Raw genomic sequence first — 7,594 nt, forward strand, 5'->3', positions numbered from 1 at the left:
GGTTTGGCCATGTGGGTTATGTTACCATCAGACAATTGGTTCTCTTTATTTTGGTAATTTTTAATATTTTATGATACGTTGAATCCAATTCATGGACAAAATTAGCATTTTATGCAATAAACATGACTAGAACTCAATGTTATGGGTTCCTTGTGTTTCAAGACTCAAAATTTAAATCCAAACAGATTTAACATATGTAGTTCTAATATAACATATATAATAGAATACCATTAAGCTGATATAACACTAGCACAAAGGTTCAGCAGACCATTAAGCTGGTTTTGTTGCATTGAGAGAACTCTAGAAAGCACGATTACGACTCCAAGGTTGCCACACCCGCACCAAACACTCGGTGATGCGCCGATTCGCATTCTTTTTTTTTTTTTTTTCGTTTCCCGATTCAGGCCAATTCGCGCCAATTTGGGCTGATTCAACTCCGATTCCAGCTAGAATCTGTCGAAATTGACCGAGAAACTGATCGAAATACATGTTAAAAAAATAAAATAAAATAAAAAACTTAAGTTGATTTCTTATTTAGTTATTAACTTATTATATATTTGTCAAATTATTTGTAGGTCAAACAACTTAAATTGAAATTACTAAATTATTTGTAGTTATTATTACTCTTAAATTGGTATATGTTTACCATCATATGAAAATATATTTAATAATTTGTAAATAAAAATATATTTAATAATTTATTAGTAAACGTATTCCAAAAAACCTCACTCATAATAAAACATTCAAAATAATAATAAAACATTCAAAATGTCAACTGCTGAGACAATATAAAAATAAAGCTCTAAAGTAAAGAGGATTCTGGCATTTTATCCCTAATTTTTAAAAAAAATTAGCAATATGCCCCTGTTTGCAAACTATATAGAAGCGTGCCCCTGTTTCGATACTCGATTATCCTAAAATCGAGTTCAATTAATACTCGATTTGTAGAAAATCGAGTTATGCCCGATCAAACTTAAAAAAATATATAAAAAATAAAAAAAATAAAAAATTTCCATGGAACTCGAGTTTCAGGAAATCGAGTTCCATGCAAAAAAATTTTTTATAAGTGTGATTTCCCTATATTCAGGGAGCCCTATAGTGGCGTTTTTAATCCCTATAGTGACGTTTTAAAGCCCTATAGCGACGTTTTCCTGCAAAAATTTTTATAAGTCCCCATACCAAGTTCAAGGGGCCCTATAGTGGCGTTTTCAAGCCTTATAGTGACGTTTTAAGGCCCTATAGCGGCATTTCCCTGCAAAAAAAAATTTATAAGTGTAATCGCCCTATTCTGGGTGCCCTATAGTGGCGTTTTTAGGCCCTATAGTGACGTTTTTAATCCCTATAGTGACGTTTTAGAGCCCTATAGTGGCGTTTTCCTGTAAAAAAATTTTATAAGTCCCATACCAAGTTCAAGAGGCCCTATAGTGGCGTTTTTAAGCCCTATAGTGACGTTTTTAAGTCCTATAGTGACGTTTTGGAACTCGACTTCCCTAAAATTGAGTTTCATGCTTTTTTTTTTCTTTTTTTTTTCTTTTTTTTCTTTTTAGTTTTATTCGGCATAACTCGATTTTCTACAAATCGAGTATTTCATTGAAACTCGATTTTAAGGTAATCGAGTATCGAAACAGGGACATATCCCTATATAGTTTCGAAATAGGGGCATATTGCTAAATTTTTTAAAAATTAAGGGCAAAAGGCTAGAATCTCCCCTAAAGTAAATGATAATAATGTGAAACAATCCTAGCCTAGGTAGGACCGTAGGAGCATATCTTGGGCTCCGTTTGGTAGAGTTGTTAAACAACTCATTTTCAATTTTTAAACAACATTACACACTTTTTCATACACTTTTCCACCCATACGTATTTTAAAAAACTACAAACAATATTACTCAAACTTCTCTACCAAACGGACCCTTGGTGTCTAACTAACTTGACCCTATCAAATATAGCTCTGGGTGATCCTGTAGCAAATCAATTAGCATCAAGTGAATTATGATCAAAGGTCAATTATCAAGTATCTGGTGGTGTAGCCGTACGACTTTAGTAGCGCTTCAATATGTAAAGATTGAGCTACTGAAGGTACTCCCTGGTGATCCACACAATTTAACTCCATTCCTCCTTGCCATCCAACAAAAATGCGATGAACTGCTCCATCCCTATTGAAACAATATGCTGTTGTTTGGATGTTCATCTATTCGGTTTGGTCCGAGTCCCTTTAGAAAGTGATGTTGTATCATAAAGCAAAGGACTCTTTTCAAACAAACACTGTAGTGCATCCACAGTAATGAGGCTATAATCTAAGAACATCGAACCACTTGAATAATGATTTATTTTGCTCTTCTCTCCAGTAGGAAAAATAGTTCACTTCTTAGCAATCAACTCAAATATCCTTGGAAGAAATTGTTGGTACAACACAATAATAATGAAAATAACACAAAGAAAAACTGAATAATACTTCTGAATATTATTAATTTGAAGATAAAAAATACACAACACTATTTGAACTGAGGCGCGGCACTCGCTCTCTTTAAGAAAATTCAAGCTCTTGGTTGGCTAAACTTTGTAACCGATGCAAACCTTCTTTGACTTGTCTCCCCCAAAATACAACAATCCAACAAATGTCGTATAGCTAGAACAACCTCTGCACAAAGTGTTCAAGCCCGAAACTCTACTAGAAAGAACACCCTTCCTTGCCATAACATTGTTATATTGCAGTAACTTAGATGAGTCTAAATGAGTCTATTTATAGGCTCAATGGACCTCATGAAATTATTACCCAAATCAATTTGATTAATTAGGTCCATAAATTTGATGTAGTGAGCATTACAAGTTTATTTGCCGGACATAAATTTGACTGGCTAGAGTAACACAATTTAATGGATTAGATAAGGAGTTTCTGAAGAATAAATAAGCCCAATAGCTAATCCATTAAGTGGGTGAATGATTCTTCATTTTCCATAATAAAAAATGTCATTTACTCACCAATGAATATGGAAATTATTCTGAATATGTCTAGCTCATAATTGCTACAATACATATCAACCTATTAATCACCACAATTAGAAAAATAAAATAGTCTCTCTCCTTTTCAATGTGAAATTAGACATTTTTACTAAATCCTTATCTACCAAATTAACTCCCACATCTTTACATTTATATTGTCATATAAATCAATTTTAATTAATTAATATTAAAATGCTCCAACAATCTCTCACTCATTTTAATATTAAAATGCTCCAACAATCCCCCACTCATTTTAATATTAAATTTTATTGGTTAAAGAGAGATAACCAAGCAAAGATGGGTCACTATGCATCATGAAGGTGTGCTCTACATTGAACCTTCACTTAGTAAACAGCGATCTCAACTCCAAATTCGTAGTGGTCTCCGACTTGAATTAGGACTCCTCTAGGGAAATTAAGCGTCATTGCTTACATATACCAATCTAGGTGTTGACATAAGATTTTATAGCTAGCACTTTATGGCCATGTGTTGATCCCAGTTTCATGAGTGTATTTGAGATTAAGTCCAAATCTCATAGGGAGCAACCCCACCCCCATACTCACATAGGTGAAATTTTGTCAAAGGTGCTCCTATAATTCTGACACCCCATTCATATGAGTTACAAATTTCATTAAGAGTTTTTTACTCAACCTCTCCACATTACAGGATAAATGCACTTACATCATAGGGATGAACACTTAAAAAGTTATTTACAAAATAAATAATTAAAGAAATAAATAGTGCATTTCTTACGACCATCGTATGGTTCGTTTTTCCCATTGAACCCAATTCTTAGGATTTCTGGTCCTTGGGTTGGGTATCTTCATACATGGCTCATAAATCTATGGACTTTAGTCTCATCCCCCTCAATGTATTCCAGACTCTATCTTTTGCCAAGGCCTTGGTAAATGGATCTGCAAGATTATCATTAGATTTAACATAATCCACAGTTATGATGCCACTACTCAAATAAGATCGTACGGTACTGTGCTTTCTTCTTATAGGTCTGGATTTATCATCGTAATAACGGTTTTTAACTCTACCAATTGTGGTAGTGCTATATATCACAATGAATTAATATAGGTGGAATTAGCTTTTCCCAAAGTGTAATTTTATATAACAAATCTCTAAGCCAATTTGCCTCTTCACCAGTTAAAACTAATGCTATTAATTCAGTTTCCATTGTTGAATTAGAAATTATTGTTTGCTTTTTAGATTTCCAACAAATAGCACCACTAGCTAAGATAAAAATATAACCAGTGGTAGAGAGAGTATCACCTGACAAAGTATTTCAATCAGCATCACTAAAAGCTTCAATCACAACAGGGTACTTTTTATAAAATAAGCCATAACTTTTTGTACCAATTAAATTTCTCATAACTCGCTCAATAGCTAGTCAATATCTCTACTAGGCTTGCTAGTAAATCTGCTAAGCACTCTTACTGCATATGCAATGTCAGGTCTAGTACAATCAATAGCATAGCGCAAACTACCAATGATGCTAGCATAATCCTTTTAATTAAAAATCTCATCATCATTATCCATAGGAAATAAATGAACACTAGAATAAAAAGGAGTAGCTACACTTGTGTGATCATGAAAATTTATATTTTCTCAAAATTATATTCCATCACATGTTTTTGTAATTTTCATGCCCAAAATAAAATTAGCTTTACCAAGATCTTTTATATCAAAATGGCTTTTAAGCATATTTTTTGTCTCATTTATAAAATACATATTTGAGCCAAAAATCAACATATCATCCACATAGAGGCTAATACTAACATGTAAATCATTCCATGATTTAGAATAAATACATTTATCACATTTATTTAATTTATAACCATTCTTAATCATGCAGGAATCAAACTTTTCATGCCACTATTTAGGTGCCTATTTTAAGCCATATAGGGATTTATTTAGCTTACATACCTTACTTTCTTGTCCATGCTCTACAAAGCCTTTGAGTTGGTCCATATAAATCTCTTCCTCTAGGTCCCCATTTAGAAAAGTAGTTTTTACATTCATTTGATGAATTTTCAAATAAAAAATTGCAGCAATAGCAATTAACAATCTAATAGATGTAATTCATGTTACCGGAGAAAATGTATCAAAGAAATCAAGATTAGCTTTTTGTTTAAAACCTTTTGCAACAAGTATAGTTTTAAACTTATCTATTGATCCATTCAATTTTAACTTTTCTCTAAGGACCCATTTACAACCTATGGCCTTATAACCCGGTGGAAGATCTACTAATTTCTAAGTTCTATTAGAAATTAAAGATTTCATCTCATCATTTACAACCTCTTTCCAAAATATAGTATCAAGTGATGTTAAAGCTTCTTTTAAATTTTTAGGATTTTCCTCAATGTTAAAAACATAATAATCAAGACCAAAATCCTTTTCAACTCTATCTCTTTTACTTCTTCTAAGTTATATTTCAAAATTTTCTTGATTTTGTAAATGAGAAGTAGAAGAACTAGGTTATGACAAAATATTTTCTTCACCCCACTATTTTTCAATTTAAAAGGAATTTTTTTTTCTTCATGAAAAATTGCATCATCAGATTCAAAAATTATTTTATTTTCAAGATCAAAAAATCTATAGGTTGCACTATTAATCGCATAACCAAGAAAAGCACAAGTAGTAGTTCTTATACCTAATTTAGATATTCTAGGGTTAGTAAGCCTTACATAAGCAAGACAACCCCATACTCTCAAATATCTTAAATTTGGCTTATGTCCTTTCCACATCTCAAAAGGTGTCGTATGGTGACTTTTTACGTGGCACCTTATTCAAAACATGACATGCAATTAAAACAGTTTCACCCCAAAAATGTAAAATTGCACTAGATCCAATTAACATGACATTTGTTAACTCAATTAGAGTTCTATTTTTTCTCTCAGCTATACCATTAGAAGCAGGTGAATATGGTGCAGTAATTTCATGGATAATTCCTAAATACTAAACAAATAAGTTGAATGCACTTGCTTCATACTCACGGCCTCTATCACTTCTTATTCTTTTTATTTTTCTACCGAATTGATTTTCAACTTCTTTTAAAAAACTCTTGAAATTTTTCAAAAGTATCACTTTTATTTTTCAACAAATAAACAGTGGTATATTTTGAGAAATCATCAATAAAAATGATAATATATCTATTTCCTCTACTAGTTAAAATTCCTTGAAATTCACATAAATCAAAGTGAATTAACTCAAGCAATTCGGTATTTTTTACAACACTTTTATGAGACCTTTTTGTAATCTTTGCTTGACTACAAGTTTCACACTTTTCAAAATCTTTTGATGGTTTTGGAATTAATCCTAAACTACTCATGATTTCCACATATCTACTATTTATATGACACAAACAAGCATGCCAAAAATTAATAGAAGAAAGCATATAAACTGAACTAGTAGATGCTTTATTATTCTCAACATTTAACTTAAACATTCCATCACAAGCATAACCCTTGCCCACAAATAATCCCTTTTTAGTGATTATACAATTATCAGATTCCATAGTCTGCTTGTAGCCAACCTTGTTAAGCAAAAAGCTTGACATCAAATTTTTCCTCATAGACAAAGTGTAAGCACATCTTTCAATGTTAACACATGTCTAGAAGTGAATTTCAAATCGTCCTCACCACTCCCAAGAATCTTGGTTTTGCTAGAGTCACCTAGCATAATTTTTTTTCTTCTTCTTCAAAAAGAATGTACAACTTGAACCAATCTTTGTCATAGTAAACGTGCCTATTAGCACCAAATTCTACCCACCACCGTTCAGCCTGTAGAACAGATTCACATTTCCAAAATTTACAAAATCGAGATATGCCCACTCTTGCCACAAACAAAACAAGATCTATTAAATTGATCTTGTGAATGGGGTCCTTGGTTCTTTCTTATTGTTATTTTATTCGAGTTTCCCCTTCCTTAAGGTCTATTAATATTTTTGAACTCTCTATTTAGGCTTCAATTGACCATTTCTAGAAAAATGATTTTTGGGCATATTATTATTGGCAAAAATGAGATTTACCTTTGTGGTGAAATTACCATTGCTCTCTTGGGTCATGAGTACATCTTGTCCTCTAGCCTCCTCCACACGGATGCATATGATCAAAGTCTCCAAGGATGTCTCTTTTTTTTTTGTGCCGCAAAGTCTTTTGGAACTCCCCCCAAGATTGTGGTAGTTTATTGCCTGCTACCACCATATTATCTCCAATCTTTATACTTTCGGATCTCAATTCTACCACAATCATCTGGAAGTCTTGTGCTTGATCCACGCCTGATTTTCCATCCACCATTTGGTAACGGAAACATCTACTAGCAGCGTACTTCTTCGCACCAGCCTCCTCGATATTGTACTTGCTTTGTAACGTTTTTCATATTTTCTTGGAAGAAGTATAAGTTGTATCATAATAATCATAAAAATGATCGGCAAGACAATTCAAAAGATAAAAGCAGCAATATATTTATCTTTTTTATACTTATCTATTTTTTCTTGATGAAGAAGAAATTCTTCCTCACTCATCTCATTGGTAGAAACCTTGAAAGGATTCTTGTTAGTGAGGATGTAGGCAACTTTGAGAAGA

Source organism: Quercus robur, chromosome 2 (assembly GCF_932294415.1).
Source record: "Quercus robur chromosome 2, dhQueRobu3.1, whole genome shotgun sequence".
Classification (NCBI taxonomy): domain Eukaryota; kingdom Viridiplantae; phylum Streptophyta; class Magnoliopsida; order Fagales; family Fagaceae; genus Quercus; species Quercus robur.